Here is a 19,498-nt window from a genome sequence, read left to right as displayed (position 1 = left end):
TAAGAAGAGATTATAAGAACAAGTCTGCAGCATGCAAACTGGAGAAAAGAAAAAGAGAAGAAATGATTAGAAGTGTGAAATAAGTAATATGCTTGAGTTCTCTGAGGTAGGGAGAATTAGATTTTTAAAACATCCTTTTTCTCCTCAAATTCTTTATTTTATAAAAAAATACAACATTAAAATAATTATATCAGGTTTACAGACTCCCCAAAATTGTCAAAACTAGCAAAAGCTAATGGTAGGGGAAAAGGGAAAGTACTATTCTTCTAGATTGGAATTATTTTTGACTCTTAATAGTAGGCAAGTGTGTAAGAAAGCCGCCAAACTCAAAGTTAAGTGACTTTAGACAAGGATATTGGAAAGGAGGAAAGGAAATTGTGTTTTCCTTCACAGTGACAAAATAATCCTCTCACAATATAAGAAGATGTCCATGCTACTCTGAATCTCATTCACTAAAGATTAAAAAAAAACAACAACAACAAAAAACAGGCTAGGCACAGTGGCTCATGCCTGTAATCCCAGCACTCTGGGAGGCCGAGATGGGTGGATCACAAGGTCAGGAGTTCAAGACCACCCTGGCCAAGATGGCAAAACCCCATCTCTATTAAAAATACAAAAATTAGCTGGGCATGGTGGCAGGAGCCTGTAATCCCAGCTACTCAGGAGGCTGAGGCAGAGAATTGCTTGAACCCGGGAGGTGGAGCTTGCAGTGAGCTGAGATGGTGCCACTGCACTCCAGTCTGGGTGACAGAGCGAGATTCCGTCACAAAAACAAAACAAAAAAAAACTGTTCTCTTCTGATACTCTGATATCCACTGCTGCTACTGAAACAAATAATTCTGACTTAAAATCAAATCATAATTATTGCTTAGAAACACACCACCCACACCCATATCACAATTCACTCTGAAATAATGACTATCATCTATCTATCTATGTCTTTATACAATATAGAGTTAACTGAATAGGGAAAAGTTAAAATTGGCTTCCAGGCCCAAACTGAGAAAGCTGGTAGGATTGCAGCAGTGGTGTCTGTCCCTATCTTCTAGTCATTAAGGATCACTTAAAGCAAATCTCCATAAAATATGTCTAAAGAAGAAACTTTTATAAAGGGAATTATAAATATTGAGGAGAAGAAGACAGAATAAAAAGGGCCCATGAATATAAATCAAGTGTATTTACTTCCTATTTTTGTATTACCCTATGGAAAAATCTTTCATTCCTTTGGGTAATCCTAGACTCTCTCAGAGATCAGTATATAGGATGTTTTAGACTCCAGTTATAGAGACCAAACAGCAAAAGTGACACCTAATAAAATTTCTGGTAAATCTTTCTGTAAGTTCGTTAATGTACTAGTGCTAGCTGCAAATGTACACACCCAAACCACATTACTTATAAACTTAGACAGGATAATACATTTCTAAATAAAGGAGGGTCTTACTCATTTATAGACGTGATTGCAAACCCAGGATTTCATTCTCCCTGTCTCTCTATTCATCATTTTCTGAGTTTTGTAACAGGAAGAATTGGATAATTACAGGAGATCATCTAGTTTTTGTTTCTTCAGTTACAAGCCTTTATCAGTATTCTCATGTGCATGCATGTGTGTGTGTGTGTGTGTGTGTGTATGTGTAATCCACTGCAGTTGATCCCTAGTAATTAACCCACAGGAAAAAACTCTGTGACACTGACATAATTTTAAATTCACAAAAAGCATAAGAATATTCTCAAAATATTTTGTCTCACAGTTCAGCATACCTGGGGAGGCCTTAGGAATCTTACAATCATGGGGGAAGGTGAAGGGGAAGCAAGGCACCTTCTTCACAAGGTAGCAGGAAGGAGAAGTGCGGAGTGAAGGGGGAAAAGCCCCTTATAAAACCATTAGATCTCATGAGGACTCACTCACTGTCATGAGAACAGCATGGGGGAAACTGCCCCCATGATTCAATTACCTCCACCTGGTCTCTTCTTTGACGCATGGGAATTATGGGGATTACAAATCAAGATGAGATTTGGGTGGAGACACTAAGCCTAACCATATCAGTGATATAGCTATGAAAAATTAGAAATGTTTTCCATACATATATTTACTATTAAACATATTGTATATGTCCAGGCAGTGGTTGAGAAAGCCTAGTACCCATCAGAACTTCTTAAAAAAAAAGATTGCTATACTCCCTGCCCCAAGGTTTGTAGTTCAGTATGTCTAGGATGAGGTCTAAAATGTGTATTTTAACAAATTTCTAGGATGCTGGTAGGGGACCACACTTTGAAAACCACCAATTTGAGAGATTAAAATAAAAACTTTAAGTTTCTTTTTACCTGGAATAAGCCTTAAAAATAATCTAGTTAAATTTCTGTTTGTTATAAGTTTTAAAGAGCATCTAGATAAATCTTAAATAAGTATAACTCTAAAGAGCATCTACTTAAATGTTAAGGCCTTAGTAGGCTAAATGGCATATCCAATATATCACATCTAGGGAACAATAAATTGAGAGCTAGAACTCCTTGCTCACTCATACATTTTGTTAAATTGTCTTTATTGTTCTGGAGAATGTCTCCTTTTAATGTATCAACTGCTTTTGGCATGATGGCTATGTACTGTTGATGTATATAGGTTTTAAAAAATGAGATCTGGGAGTTTAAATGCAAGTACTCAACACAATATCCTGAGTAATTAGAACTGTGTCTATTGCAAAAAGGCTGATCAATAAATACTTAACAAAATGAATGAATGAGTAAACAGTTGTCTCGGTGTGTTTTGAAATTAATTCAATTCAACAAATATTTTTAAATGCTTGAGCAAGAATCAGTGCTAAAAGTAGATGTGCCACTAGGTTTAATTAGACATAATCCCAGCAGGAACCACTAGATAATTCTCTACATGACTCTAATACAAAGTGGGATTACTCGGAGTATCTCTTCCTGCCCTCATTCTTAACTATAGTGAGTTCATTTTATTTGACCTCTGCTATGGCCTGACTATCCCTCCAAAATTAATTTGAAATCCTATCTCCCAAGATAATGGTATTAGAAGATGGGGCCTTTGGGATTTATTAACTCATGAGGACAAAGCCCACATGAAGAGGATTAGTGTCCTCATAAAGGAGGTGCCAGAGCGCTTCCTCCCCATTTCCATCATGTGAGGCTATAGTGAGACCTGTCTCTAAGAAGAGGCAGAACCTCACCAGACACGAAATCTGTTAGTGCTTTGACCTTGGGCTTCACAGGCCCCAGAATTGTGAGATATGAATTTGTATTGTTTATAAGCCATCCAGTCTGTGGTACTTTATTATAGCAGCCCAAATGGACTAAGAGAACATCCAGTGTACGTTATTTGGAAGACTTTTTAACCATGTGACAAAATCTGAACTTTTGCACAACTCAACAGAAAAAATTGTCTCAGTTGAACCATAGAAAAGTGAGGATAAAAATATCCTCAGGTAGAATTGGAGCCAGAAATTCTAGAATCATTGGGACTATTTCTTTCTGACTCTATTTCCCACTCCTCTTTTGTGGATTGGCCTCTTGCCTGTATACCATTTTCTCCACAAAGTTGAACCTTGATCACTGGTAAGTTCAGGCTCACATTTTCACAACTTTACAACTAGAAAAGGATGGTCATCACAGCAAGCTCCCAGGAGAAAATTTTTATAGATCTAGCTTAGATCATGGACACACACTCCAGCCAATCACTGTGATTTGGATGGGGTTGAAGAGTACAAAGCTACTATTACACTTGTGCCATTCTTATAGAAAAGTCATAGGTGTGTATATTTATTACTATGATTTTCCAGCAGATGTCCGTAAAATGAGTTATTCTCTCAAAATATGTATATTATGGTAATTTTCTGATAGTTGGAAATTACGTATTTTTAGAAAGTGATTCTATTTTCAAAATTAATGCAAAGAAAGATGACATATGAATTAGCAGTCATCCCTCATGGGTCAGTAACCGGTAGTGAAGAAGTATAATGATTCACTCAACTTGGATAAAATTGCCTACCCTGTGGCCTATTTCTTCCCCCTCAGAAGGTGACATACCTCTGAAAAAATAAAAACTATATATATATATATATATCCACCATATAGTATTTATATTGGATTATTGTGGGCAGCAAGCCACCCAGGTGCCAAGGTAAGAGACCGAGGGCACAAGCTGTTCCAGTATCATAAAGAAAATATATAGAATAAGAATAGTTATACTAGAAATAGAATATAGATATGATTACATATGAATATTATTAATCATTAATTTGTAGCATTACTCTTTATTCCAATATTATAATAACCTCTGTTCTACAATTATAACCTAGGAAAAACCAGACCATACAGAGATAGGAGCTGAAGGGACACGGTGAGAAGTGACCAGAAGGCAAGAGTATGAGCCCTCTGTCACGCCTAGACAGGGCCACTAGAGGGCTCCTTGGTCTAGCGGTAACGCCAGTGCCTGGGAAGGTGCCGGTTGCCTAGAGGACCTTGGTCCAGCGGTAGCGCCAGTGCCTGGGAAGGCACCCCTTATTTAGCAGACGGGGGAAGGGAGTCTCCCTTTCCCCAGGGGAGTTAGATAAGACTCTGCTCCACCACCTCTTGTGGAAGGCTGACATCAGTCAAGCCTGCCTGCAGCCATCTGGAGGCCTAAATGTCTCCCTGTGATGCTGTGCTTCCGCGGTCACACTCCTGTTTCACTTTCACGTTCTGCTCTATACACCTGGCTCCGCTTTCTAGATAGCAGTGGCAGAATTAGTGAAAGTGTTAAAGTCTTTGATCTTTCTGAGAAGAGCGTAGAAGAAATAATGACGTAAGCCGTCCTCTCCCCACCTCAGCTACCTAAAAGGGAAAGGCCCCCTGTCCGGTGGACACGTGACTCACGTGACCTTATCAATGGTTGGAGATGACTCACACTGCTTACCCTGCCCCTTTTGCCTTGTATACATAAATAGCAGTGCGGTCAGGCATTCGGGGCCACTACTGGTCTCCGCGCCTTGGTGGTAGTGGTCCCCTAGACCCAGCTGTCTTTTCTTCTATCTCTTTGTCTTGTGTCTTTATTTCTACGATCTCTTGTCTCCGCACATGAAGAGAAAAACCCACAGGCCCTGTAGGGCTAGACCCTACGGATTATATACTTTACTTTTATCTCACAGATGGATGTTTTTTAGTTGTTTTTACTTCCCCAAATTAGCATCTATCAAGTCCTAGATTTGGCATTCAGTTTACACATGCCAAGAGCCACCAACCCCCTCATCCTTTCCAATCTCAGGCTCAGGTCCCATCTATAAATATCTCACCTCAAGCATCCCAGTCCTCTGTTGAACTGCCTACCAAATGAGCAAGCAATGCTCAAACGACTAATCCATTTCACTCAAGTTTTTAGGAATTACCACTTGTCCTGAAACCCTGAGGCCAGTGCCTAACAGGGTAGTCCCAAACTCATTCTACCTCACAGCTTCAAATTGCTGGATTAAGTGGTAAGAGAACCTAGGACTTTACACATTCCAGGACACTCACAGCCGTGGCCAGGGAGGTGTTCCTAAAATCTGACCAATTGCCACTCTACACAGCTTAACAGCCCCTTTCCTTGGAAGTGGATTCAGCTAGAACAGAGGACACCTTAATCACTTAGCAGAACTCAATACGCGCATGCATCAAGATAATTGAAAGCCCTATTCAATCATTCAGATACCCAGATAATTTTGAAGGTATTTGGAGATTTCTGTCCTTATTAAGTTTCAAGGTCCTTTCCCCGCTCCAAGGAAATGAGTAACTGTGATCAAGGATAAAATCACAGAGGACAAATAAGTTGTCAAAAGCTATACCCCATGACCTTCAGATATAAAACCATACTCCATTAGGTGTTAGGTGGTCACCAATACTGTGTGTGACCACATAGAGTATGCAGTTTTAGTTCTTCATCCAGGAACTGGAATGGAATGACTGACATAGACCTGCAGCCGGGCAAGTATGTAAGGGCATTCTGTGTAAGGCTAAAGTGTAAGGCCTTAGACAGCATGCCAATCTGAACTGGTGGACCTTGATAAAATCATTTCCATCTACAATGATGCCTTTAATCTATTTAATTGGCATGCTACTTCCACTATCTACCCCCTCCTTACCACAAGTCCGTGAGCTATGATTTATGCCTCAAGCCTGTCTTCAACTGTATAAAATGATATTGTTATAGATTTGATGTTTTAGTCTCCTCACCAAAATTCCTATGTTGAAGCCCTAACCTCCGATGTGAGAATATTTGGAGATAAGGCCACTGGGAAGTAATGAAGCTCGTATGAAGTGGTGAGGGTGGGGCCTTTAATCTAGGACTAGTAACCTTATAAGAAGAATAAGACCTCTTCCTTTTTTCAACAGTAAAGCAGCAGGTTATAACGGAAACTCTATGGATTGGACATTTTACATTTGAGACTAATGTTCTGCCAACAGCTTTGTAATTTTAGACACTAAAACTCCAATAGCATTTGTTTATCTGCACATGTGGATATAATACTTATTTATCAAAAATGGGTGGGGAATCAGAAGAGATAATTATGTGAGAATGTTTTATTATCTGTGAATTACTGAACAAACGTTAGCCATGGTTATTCTTTTTGGTGTTTACTTTGATTGATCTTCTGTGTGCATCAAGGAACTTGCTAACTTCACTGTTTAGGATTTGGCTGCTTTCCAGAATTACTTGATTAAGCAAATCCCTCTATAACAGCATTTTTCCAGGTATATTCCAGCAGTTTCAACTGACATAAAATTTTGGAAACTCTGCCTTCCCTATACCCCACTTTTTGTAATGATGAGGTTAAATATCAGGATATTAAAGTTGGAAAAATCTTACCAGTTTAAATTTAGTCTCCAAATTTATTTTGACAATGGAATCTCCCTTTTATTGTCTCTCCCTCTCACCCTCCATCCTTCCACTCTTCCTTCCTTTAACCTAACACTTATAAATAGCCTGTTAAAAGCATTTCCATGAAATACATTTTGGTAAATATGGTAATAAAAGTTTATATTAATTACTTTGATCATATTTTGCCTTCACAAATGATTGATTCCGTAAGCCTTGATTATTCTGTATAGAAAGGCTTTATTGGGAATCGTGTGTGTGTGTGTGTGTGTGTGTGTGTGTGTGTGTGTGTCAATAGTATTTTTATGTCCATGTACGTTTTCATATAACGATTTATTTCTGCTATTTTTATTTATGTTGTATTTGTACAGAACTTTACTATTTCTGTAGCATTTTCTAATGTCATAATACAATCTCCCTTGATTCTCAGTATAATCCAATAAACTAGAGCAGGGAACTGCTATTATCCTCAATTTTCAGATAAGGTTTCCAAAGCTAAAAGATTTAGTTGGCACTGTAGGACAGACTTAAGAGCAGAACTCAGGTGTCTTTATTCTTACTCATTGAGATTTCTCCTACAACACATGGCTTCTTAGACTCATTGCCTCATATTCTGCACCTCCAATCTCTTTTCTGTCCTTGAGTACCAAAAAGTAGCGTATTTTCTTCTTCAGTACAGAAATGTGAGGGTAGAATTTGACTGGGTATGGTAGCTCACACCTGTAATCCCAGCACCTTGGGATGTTGAGGCAGGGGGTTCACTTGAGGTCAGGAGTTTGACCAGCCTGACCAATATGGCAAGACCCTGTCTCCATTAAAAATGCGAAAATTAGCCAGGTGTGGTGGCTTATGTCTGTAGTCCCAGCTACTGGGGAGGCTGAGGTGGGGGAATCACTTGAACCTGGTAGGTGGAGGTTGCAGTGAGCAGAGATCGTGCCACTGCACTCCAACCTGGGCAACAGAGAGACTCTGTCTCAAAAAAATAAAAAAGGATAGAATTTGCATGCTTAGTTTTAGCTCCCTGATTATTGAACTCCTATCCTTATTTGCTTCTGGATATTTAGAAATAGGGAAAGGAGGTTGGCCAGTAGATACTTGGTTTGAATTACTAAAGGAAAAGTCTCCTATTCTCAACTTCAGACTGAGAATTATTCAAGAAATTTCAAAGCCTGTGGCTATTTCCAATTTTTGAAACACAAGACTGAATCCTCAAGGGTTTGGGTTAATAATATTGTAGTAAAACAGAATGTACTACAACAATGGATATTTCCCTGTCATAATGGCATGGCAATATTTTATAAAAAGAAAAGCACTTCTTCAAGTGGTGCCCATCTGGAGCCACAAAGGAGCTCAGAATACACTAATGTAATCAAGAAAACAAAAGGGAAAGCTTTCCACCATGTACTTTCTACCATGCATTTGACATATTGGCAGCTCAGTAACATTCCTGACATTTCTGAGCTGTTCTGTGGAGCAGCATATGAATAGAAAGTGTGACTTAGACTACATTGGCAAATAACCATGCTGCAGCACACGGTAAGATTCAGTCAGCTTTTCTTTAATAGGCTGAATGCCTGGTAATTTACAGCCAAGTGAATTAATGGTTGAAACTCTGTGAAAAAACATACTGTGTACCAAATTCTGCAATAATGTGACCATTGGATTCAACTTCTTCCTGACCCAGGAGTTTTTTTGATCTAGTAATTGCAGCATAAAAATCAGTGACGTATGCAATATTGTTTCTAATGGGGTACATACTGTTCCTTATCTAACTGGCATCATATATGTTTCCAAGTTTGAAAATCATTGACAGGTATAGTGTTTCACTAAATCTAGTGATAAATTGCATATTAGAAAATTAATTTTATTATTTGTATTTTGACATAGTATATACATTAAAAATTTTCATTCAATTTTGTAAGTATAGCCCTAATAAAGTTATAAAAATAAAATGGGAGTCATATGTCAGTTTCTACTGAAATTATTCTACTGTTATAAAATATTAACTGGAGGGCAGGTGGAGGGTAATAATGTGATGTATGGAGCCTGACGGGGGAGTTACCAGAGTGAGGATTTGAATTAATAAAACCAGATGCACTGTCTACTTTTCTTTGCAATGATCTGTGCACAGCTGACTATCCATATAGACTACATCCATGTGTTCTTTTGTTCTCTGTCTTCCAGATTGGATCAGGTAGTGGGAACTAGAGAAAGAATATTGATTTATCTTGCGTATTTTCTGTAAGGCTGGCTGTACCCCTGAGTCACATATGTTGACAAAGACATTTCTGGATTCTGGTTACCTTTATTCCCTTCAGACCTGATCTTCTTCTGAGTTTCTGCATCACTGCTTGGTTTTACTACACCCTATGCAGAATTTTGTCAGCTGTCTCTTATTAAGTTCTTTTCAAATTACTCACTAGGAAAGTGCCATCTTTTACCTGACTGTGCCTAATATAGACATGTTTGCACATATCTGGCCACCCAACCAGTTAGGTCCCTATTTACAAAAATATGAAAGTAACCCAAAGTCATTCAGTCTATGAGAAGAAAGACCTGGAGTCCCCAATCTTGGTCTAAAGGTCATCCTCCCATCAACATTTTAGCTTATCCTAAAATGTGAGGGCATTTGTAATCAGTTTATTTAATAAACCAGTTATATATTAGGTCAAAACATAATACTGATGAGTTTATATGGTGCATACAAACATGTTTTTACAGGTGCACAAAATTTCACGTTTTTCTTGTGATTCTTTTTTCAGTATTCATAAATTGTGCAAATAACTCTACCATCATAGATATCTAGTACAGATTATATTCCTAAGCCATTAGATATATTCAGAAACCATTACTGTGCAGAAGTAGTGTCAATTGTTTCTTCCATAAGCAACATAAGGCAAATAAAATATATTGGATAACCTAATCATAGATGAAAAGAAATATTTTAAAGTGCACTTGGATTATTTTTAACTTTTGTGCTCATACGTTTTCATAGAAGAATAGTCAGTTAGACTGCTGATGAACTTGAAAAGAACATATTAAAATTTATTTATTTGTTAATTAGTTTAGAAAGTCTATTAGAGGTTCAAGTTTCCTTTCATGCTGCGCAGGCAAATCTTCTCATTTGAGTGTTCTCACCTAGATACTTTATAATGATACATGTATCTCTATATTGTATGGTTTCTTATATCATTCTAATGTTTAGAACAGTGTTTAGCATGCTTTCATATAGAGTTTTGTACCGTTGGACCCCTCCAATCTCCAAAATATATCTATATAATAGAAGACTGGAGAAGAAATGTTGAACAGATTCTCACTGGGGCATGAGGAGGGTGGGAATGTTGCTGACCATATCCCTGAGGAATGTTCTCAGGGCATGTAGTGAGTGTGAATTTGTCTTTATCCTTTGGGAAAATGTAGCTAAAGTTAACACAATATTGAAAAATATCAAAATGCAATTGATTGCTTATAATTTTAAAAAGTTTCTTGCTAGTATTGTTTGATTCTGCCCTCCCCCCAGTTTTCTTTTCAAATTTCTATAAAGACAAAGAAAAAAAGAAATTAGGTACCTGGCTACTAAAATGATATTAGGCAAAACCAGTCTCTCTATCTATTTGGGGGGACTTCTTTTAGTGTGATCAGAATACTTCTAATGTACACTTCTACAGCTCCACATCCATGCAGACATTGTGGCTGACAGATAACAATGGACCTGCTCTGCGAAGAGGACATGTAGATTAAAATGCTGGTGGAAGGGTAAAGTCCTTGAGAACAAAATGAGCTAAATAATGAAAGGACCATGAGGTACCCCTGGATACTGGAAATTGTACTTATTAAAGTTGGAAATATAAGAAGAAAGGCAGAGGATAAAATAAGACCATCTCTTAAAGCAGATATACACCAAAGAGGTACCACTTATGCACCAAGAATTAGCCTGAAATCACTTATCCCAACCTGCCTTATTGGTTATGTACTAAAGTTTTCAACAGTACCCAAGAAGAATGTGCAAAGAACAAGGAAACTGACATACCATGATTGTTGGCAAATTCTTAGGTAGAATCCATAGAGAGGAGAACCAAAGGACACAGGGACTATGATTAAATACTGAACAAAATAAGTAAAGAAAACTATTAAATTATGAAAAAACAGGAAGAAAACGATTGAAGAAATAATTTAATGAAGAAACCAGCCAAACAGTATTTTAAAAGACACCTCTTTAGTAATTTCAATGAGTAGCAATATGGCATCTATGTGATGGCAGTGGTGGCCCCAGACGCGGCTGCTGCCATGATGCCAGCAGCAGTAGGGGAGGTGCAGCTTGGGCTTCATGTGTACCCAGCTGGTGGGAGCCATGAACAGGAGGAAGCCCTACCCCCTTCCGAGCTGGCGGGATGGAGCCTCTCGATCCCTGGGTGCAGTTGCAGGCACCTAGTTGCCCCTGCAGACCCAGGCATCCCTCTGCTCTTGCAGGTAGACAGCAGGCAAGAGATCTGCCCTCCTGGGTGCAGCAGCAGCCGCCCAAGCTGTGGCCGCGGACCTGGGCACCTCTGCACTGTCGGTGGCCCTGGAAGTCAACAGAGTTGAAACACACCCCTTGCTTGCCACATTATTGGGGACAAGAAGGAGAGAAGAGCTGCAGCCCTTCAGGAAGCCCAGACCTAGGAGTTCTCCAAGCCAGGGCTGTGACACCCTCTTTGGAGTTCTTTGGTTCCTGGCATCTCCAAGCTTCTGGGTGACAACGTGTTTCTCCGGTGCCAGCCATGGAAGCTGCTAGCGTTATGCCTGGTCCAGCCACAGCCTTGCAGGGAGCCAGAGCCCATGCCAGTGCCTGGAGCTGCCCACCCCACCATAGCCCCCAAGGTACCTGGCTGTGTGCAGTGGCTGGACCCCATGCTTGCTCACATACCCCTCAGCACTCCACTCACCCTTGGCAGGCATGGGATCCAGGCCAGTAGCGCAAACCAAGCACAGTCCACCAGGTTGAGTGGGCCCAGTGGGCCTGAAGAAAACTCAGGCAAAGGCACCCCTGTCCACAGTGGCTCCTGGCTGGTGAAGCAACACCCCAAGGATCCCATAATATATGGAACAAGACTAGAAAAGTATGGTAAAAACCAGGTTGAGGAGTCAGGTAATATACTTTCTCTTTGAATATTTCTAGAATACGTATGAAATGTTTTAAGCTCCTAATACATTTTTCCTAAAGCAGATCTTATATGACATATTCTATGATCAGATTACCATAAATTCAGAAGCTAATGTCAGAATAATTATGACATTAACAAAGGTATTTTTACAAACTACTATCATTTTTGATTAATAAAATACCTAGTAAATAACACTAGTGAGACCACAAGCCTCTGAGCCCTGTGAAACTGGGTAAAATGTTTGTCTTGTTTGCCACTGCATGTTGAGTGTAGGCATGTCTGGCACTTGAAACATACTCACTAAATAAGTGATAAACATCATTACTATCCTAAGTTGGTTCTTGTAGGAGCAGATCCTGAGATGGGAACTCTTGATTGAGAGAGTGCTCTCAGGAGAAGCCTGTAAGGACGAGAAGAAAGCAGGACGGAATATGAAGAAACCATGCAAATGCATTGTATTAGCTTGGGCTGCCATTACAAAATACCGTAGACTGTGTGGCTTAAATAACAGAAATTTATCACAGTTCTGGAGGCTAGAAGTTCAAGATCAAGTTTCCACCAAAGTAGGTTTTATTCTGAAGCCTGTTTGTTCTCTTCACTTGTAGGCAGCCAACATTTCCCTGTGTTCTCAGATAACCTCTTATTTGCATGCTGGGAGAGACAGAGAGAGCTCTCTGGTATTTCTTCTTACAAGGACATTAATTGCATTCTGATGGCCTGACCTTCATGACCTCATCTAATCCTTATTACCTCCTAAGATCTCATGTCCAAATACTATCACCTTGGGGCTTAGGGCTTCAACATATGAGTTTTAGAGGAACGCAATCAGTCCATAACATGTAGTTTCAGACAAATCCCAGCCCTTTATTGAGACTTAATCTTGTCCCACCAAGAACTCTAAAATATAAATTGAACCACTGATGTTTTGTAGCTATATACAATCAATATTCCTGTTGGGTACCTCTGGTATATCGTGCTTTATGTGTCATCTTCTGGGTCAGATATCAGATATTTCAGGGCTACCATTCTAACTTAGATGCCCATTATGATCATTACACCCACTTTACTTCTAATGATTAAGGACTTCTCCCTGGCTGTTGCTATTCTGAGATTCTCTCACCCCCACTGTTAAGGGGAAGTGACAGAATCTCCCACTGTCAGCCCTGTCATACACAGGACAACCATTACTAAGGCATTCAGGAATTCTGGTGCTTCTTTTGCCAGTGCATCTTTTATTGCTTTGGCATATTCAGCTGGTGTGTCTTTGAGTCTTAGAAATATTCATTCTAGCATAGGCTCTTCTCTGAGACTTTTGATCCATTCTTGCGTATTCTTCCACAGCAGTTCTGCTATTTCCAACTCAATGTAGGTCACTGCCTTTTCCAAGTTTCTAAGAGTCATCCAGGAAGTATATTAAAATCATCTCCAAAGGCCTGTGTGTGGGTCTTAATTCCTGGCATGGTGGATGGACTCCAAATGGAAAACTCTTTCATGTTCATAATTATATTCTTGTGATTTCTGGTTCAGTACCTTCAATATATATTCCCAGTCATACCTACCAATTACTTTGGGTACGTATTATACATTTTAACCAGATCTGACAGTTCCTTTGGTATAAAATTCCTCTTCTCCTTTCACATGGGGAGCTCTTCCCCATTCAGTTTATTCTCAGATATGACAAAATTATTGGTCTGGTGGCAGGAAGGGTAGGTGAATGAAGCTTTTGAGTAGGTCAAGGTTGCTCTGTAAGGTACTTGTTACATTTAAGGCCTCTACAGAGTCTTCAAACAGTGGGTACCATCACCTTCTTTCTCACAAGGCAGAGTAGACCAATTCACAGGCCTAGAGGTCTAAGGGGAATCTTGAAGCAATGTATTTCAGCCACCTCAGGACCTCTAACTGAAATGCTTTTCTTTCACTCACACAACTACAAGATGCACTTCCTCACATTTTGGTAGTTTTTTTGTTGTTGTTGTTGTTGTTGTTTTGTGTGTGTTTTTTTTTTTTTTTTTTTTTTGTTTTTTTTTTTTTTTTTTTTTTTTAGACAGAGTCTTGCTCTGTTGCCCAGGCTGGAGTGCAGTGGTGCCATCTTGGCTCACTGCAACCTCTGCCTCCCAGGTTTAAGCTATTCTCCTGCCTCAGCCTCCTGGTTAGCTGGGATTATAGGTGCCCACCACCACACCCAGCTAATTTGTTTGTATTTTTAGTAGAGACGGGGTTTCACCGTGTTGGTCATGGTGGTCTCGAACTCCTGACCTCAGATGATCCACCCGCCTTGGCCTCTCAAAGGGCTGGGATTGCAGGAGTGAACCACTGCATCTCACCTTTGGTAGCCAGTTTTAAAATAGTATCTTTATAGTGATGCCTTCCTGGACCACACTACTTTTGCGTTTATGATGACTACTGATAATACTGATTATATTTTTTTCTAAATGAATGCTAAGAATTTGAAAAACCCATGACATGTTTGCCTTGACTTTGAGATAAATTATGCCTATCATGCCTGGCACAAATTCCAATTACATATCGTTTGATCCACTGTATTACAACAGAACTTCATGAACACCAATCATATACTAATCATGTTACTAAACATGGCCTCCTTTTTTTTTGGCTTATTTTGTATTAGCAGTGTGGCAGAGAATTGCCCCAGACACTCATATCCACCCCTCAGTGCAGAAGCCACCTAGCGTTGTCCCTACTGAAACTCCTCATTACTGCATCTTTAATAAAGGCTTAATTTGTCCAAATATTCTAAAGATTGCAGTGGCCAGTTTGCTCTTGGGCAGCCTGTTAATTATGGGTAATAGAAGCAATCAGGGTAGAAGAAATCAAGGCTGGACAAGAATACCATCATGATAGTGGGAAGACATTGGAATGAGTCATAAAGAAAATATTACAAGAGCATTTGAGTGACTGCTGCCTCCTTCTATAGGTCTCCATAGGGATGTAGACCATATTTTCAACTTGAATGCTTAGCTAGTCAGTGCTTGATGGAAAGTCAGGGAGTGATGCAGAACAAGAATAGGATAACATCTGCTGTGTCCTTATGTACTCTGCTCAGTGCATTATATGCATTAGCTCATTTCATCTTTACAAATATCCTGTGAGTTAGGTAATACATTTATCTTTATGTACAGATGAGAAAAGTGAGGCAAAATAGTTTAATGGTGTATGATCACACAAGAAGAAGTAGCAGAGCTCTGAATTATTTCCCAGTTCTGGCTGACTACAATGTCAGCTCTGGGACCAACTACAAGCGTTTGAGTCAATAAAAGGAACTCTTTTTTAACTGTTATGTACATACAAACTGGAATATGTTTTGTTCTTTTTTGGTCTCATTTTTCATCTACACAATAAGGATATTTTACTTGATGATGTCTAAGAAATTTTCCGCCTGCAAAACTTCAAATATTTATTTAATCATTTACCTACTGAGCTTACATCAAGTGCCCAGATATTTTAAAATACAACACTAGATTTTCTTAGCAATATAAATTCAAATTATTCATTTTTTTCTTGCATTCCTTTTTTTTAATAGGAGATTGTACAAGGAGACAGAAATAAGATATCATTTGTGGTTTTACTTTATTTCCTGGGTACCTTTGATGTCAATATTACAGATACACAAACATGTAATTTGTTTCACCAAGAGTAGGCAACATCCTCTTTACCCTGATCATATTTTCTTTCTTCTAGAGACAGAGCCTACTTGTTGAATACCCTGCATGTTTATGTAATTGACTATGTTTCTCTCATTTCCCTTTTAGCTCTTTAATGAAAACATGAAAATAAAAAGTCTGGAAAGTTTTCTCTGATGGTTGAAATTTATTACTTGCACCATAAATTTGAGGTCCGAGAAACACAAGATTGTTCAGGATCACACAGTTTTATATTCCAGAAGCTGTAAATGTTTCCCACTTAAGTAAAAGCAAATACTTTTGCCATTGTGCGTTTTGTGTTTCTAGCAGCCTTACGTAGTCTACATGCCAGAAATAATTACTCTCACCATGTTTCTTCTTTGTTTATGGGTATAATCCATTTCACTAACTACTCAAAACATGTTTTCCTATACATCATGCTGGTAACATCTTTTGAACAAGTGTTGATTTAATGCCTGTATAACACTTTCATTTCTAAATAGAAATATTTTGTTCCACTCTCTTTTGAAATAATAATGTCAGAAAAGACATCTACTCTGAATTTTTCTATACTGAATTATTTTTGTGTTCCATTGGCTGCAGGCTAGCTCCCTCAGAAATCAGTCTACCAGGTAGCTTACAGGATCCACTGTAGTGGGCATTTGTTAATGACTCTAGTAATCATTTTCCTGTCCCTACTCCACTGTTCTACATCACAAGGAAGGCCATTTTCCTGCCAGCTGGCTTTTTTTTTTTTTTTTTTTAACCAGTCAGCCTCTGAGCAAGTTTATTAATGGTGAAAACTGGAAAAGAGCAGTAAGAGTGAAACAAAAGTATTTCTTCATCTCTTAGGAGAGAGTTAGATACCATGGCAACATCTTTAGCAGTGGCTGTATCATCTCAGCTCATAACAGAACAGCCCCTCTCTCTAGGATATGATGGTTCCTGGCAAGGAATCTAGCTTCCCTTATAGATTTGTTATCATCATTTCTTCCCTTTGTCCCTGCTCCAGGGTTGTCCTGCTTCCAGCTGCTGTTAATCTCTGGCTTGCCTCACCAACCCTTTTTGACTCACCAGCTCTTCTATCACCCATGTAAACAATTCCATGGATTTTATTTTCTCTGTTTGAAACACTTAGTAGTTTCCGTTTCTGGGCTGTTTATGTTTTTACACAGATTAAGCCACACTTACTCATTTGACAGGCATTCACAACTACTGCATTATGAATCGAGCTTGTGTAAGGCATTGTAAGAAATCTATGGTTAAGGGTGTCCCTATGGATAAGTACACATTTTTCCTATCTTTTATGGAAATTATAGTCCAGTATGAAAGGGGGTATTTTATAATAAATTGAGCCTACAATTAATTATTGAAATAATATCTATTTCTCTTTACATATAATTAATGATCTGATATTATCACTTTTTGGTTCATAAATGGAACATTCTAGCTGTGTCTTTACATGGTGGAAGGGGTAAGTGGTCTTTAATGCCTCATTCATAAGGACATTAATCTCACCTCCCAAAGTGTCTACCTCCTAATTCCACCACCTTAGAGATTAGCATACAATAAAATAATTCTGGGGAAATGGAAGGAACACAAACATTCAGAACATAGCACTTACCATTCTTAGTTTTCATTTCACCAATGCTGAATTTTTATCAATACTAACCTATCTCAGTGTAGATAACAATGCAGTTGTTCCTTTCCATGGGTAATTATTTTACCTTGGCTCTTCTTCACAGCTAGGACTCTTAAATAAACCTGTCAAATTCTCCTCTTTCATTGTTCCACTATTTTCTTTTAATTTTCCCTGTCTATTGTTAATAAACATGTGATTGTTTCCACTTTATACAAAGGGCCACTGCTTAATTCCACCTGTGTATGTTTCTGTCCGCTTGCTTCCAACTTTGTTTCTCTCTCATACAATGTGAACACATTCAAAGTAACATTTACACAAATTGCTATACTAACAAAGAACAAGGAATGTGTAGCTGTGGAGTCAGGAAAAGGTTTTTTAAGACTGAGGTCCTGCAAAATGCATAAAATATTTCTAGAGTAGTGGTCCTCAAACTTTTTGGTCTCAGAACAATTTTATACTCTTAAAAGTAACTGCGGGAGCCAAAATTCTTCTGCTTACATGCATTATATTTACCTATATCTACTATATTGTAAATTAAAACCAAAATTTACACATATTTTTATTAATTCACTTACAGATAAATAAAAATCACTGCATGCTAACATTAAAACATATTTTTCTTTTATAAAAAGTTGCAATATTTTCAAATAAATCAGTGATATGAGTTTGAAGAATATCATTGTTTTACAATTTTGTGAATCTTCTTAATGTCTGGTTAACACTGCTGGTTTCTCATATCTGCTCTGTATTACATCTGTTGCAGAATATTGTTTTGCTTGACATATGTAAAGAAAGTCCCACCTCATACAGGTATATAATTGAACAAGGGAAAATAACAGTGTTTTCAGATAACTAAAAATAGTATTACACTAAAACTCAAGTAGTAGTAAGTTCTTACATGTTCGTTGTAATGTGCATTCTGAAACTGTATCAGTAACCTTATTTTACCCTGCTCGTTTCATTAAAATCAATTGGTCTGTCCTGCACTTTGATAGTTTATCTTTAAACCATTATATACTGATCATTTGAAAAATATTTGTTTGTGGAATTATGCAGAATTAGAATTACAAAATTTTGACACATTTCATTATACACTATAAAAATCACATCCATTAATATCATTACCAATATTCTCAGAAGGGTCTTTAAGTACTGAGAAACACTCAAGCTCACAGTGGAAAATAGAAGTTTTTCAATATTCAAATTTTCCTGTGAAAGCTCAAATGTTATCCTTGGTTGTGTATAACATCAATAATTTGTTTTTTTGGAGTGATAGGGTCACTTTGTTCATTTTCCAGAAAATGTCTGCCAAACTCCCAATTCTGAATAACAATTTTCAGTTATTCCTTTGAGTAAAAATGATGTTCAGATCACAACTCAATTGCACAGTGTTTTTGGAATAACCACTGTTTTTTAATGCCCAGCCTAAGTGCTTTATTTGTATTTCCCCTTTTGTCATACAGAATATTTTTAAGTTCAATAATTGAGTCAAAATTTAATAAAATTTATAATCTTAATAGCCTCATTAAAGACATTCTTGAATAAAATTTTCTTTTTAAAAAAAAGCTGTAAGTGCCTGGCTGTGAAGACTACAATAATGATGTATGTATTTCTGCGCCACTGTCTTGATTGGTGCTGTTTAATCTATCATGGATTGCATAAAATCAGTACCATGTCAGCATACAGAAAAAGCCAAATAATGTCATAGTTATTTTGAAAATATATTTGACTTCCTGGAACCCTTGAAGGGATCCTAAGAACCCTCAGGGTTCCACGGACCAAACTCTAGATATTGCTGCTGTATACAGAAGCCTGAAGAACATTCTGGCAGAAGTAATTGCATACCTAAAGACTGAAACCACACATATTTATCAACAGCACCTAGTTAACAAGAGCTTATAATTATAAATAGCACACACTCTGCCCCCATATATGATTATTCTTTTTCGTCTCCATGCCATTGTACTCTCAAAAGGGCAGGGTAGCTAGTAAGAAGGCCAGAAAGATTTATGGAGAAGATTATGAAGTTTGTTTGCATCCTTTGGTCCACTTTGGTGGGAGAGTCAGCAATGTGCTACCTTGTTCTTACCATTTTCAGTTCATTGTTCTTACAGATCTGTAGAACTATACAGTCCAATATGATAGCCATTAGCCCAATGTGCTTAATGAAATTAAAATTAAATATACTGAAATAATTTTAAAAATTCAGTTCCTTGGTTAAACT

General features: G+C 38.1%; 1 protein-coding gene across 7 annotated transcripts in view; it reads right to left on the bottom strand.

Annotated features, from left to right (window-relative positions):
- The window catches only part of PRR16 (proline rich 16), a 388,847-nt gene that overhangs the window by 332,346 nt on the left and 37,003 nt on the right, over positions 1 to 19,498 (bottom strand). For 3 of the 7 annotated variants that reach the window (XR_010156989.1, XR_010156988.1, XR_008548074.2), the window contains exons 2-4: positions 12,293 to 12,391; positions 11,773 to 11,938; positions 11,003 to 11,411 (exon numbers count right to left, since the gene is read on the bottom strand). The exons of the other annotated variants lie outside the window; for them this stretch is intronic. The gene's annotated coding sequence lies outside the window, so the exon portion shown is untranslated. Of the gene's footprint in view, positions 1 to 11,002; positions 11,412 to 11,772; positions 11,939 to 12,292; positions 12,392 to 19,498 lie in introns of those variants that run through there. 7 annotated transcript variants of the gene reach the window in all.

The sequence above is a fragment of the Pan troglodytes genome, chromosome 4 (assembly GCF_028858775.2).
Source record: "Pan troglodytes isolate AG18354 chromosome 4, NHGRI_mPanTro3-v2.0_pri, whole genome shotgun sequence".
NCBI classification, from domain to species: Eukaryota; Metazoa; Chordata; class Mammalia; order Primates; family Hominidae; genus Pan; species Pan troglodytes.
Note: the sequence above shows the minus strand (reverse complement) of the source record. Positions and strands in the feature narration are given on the sequence as shown.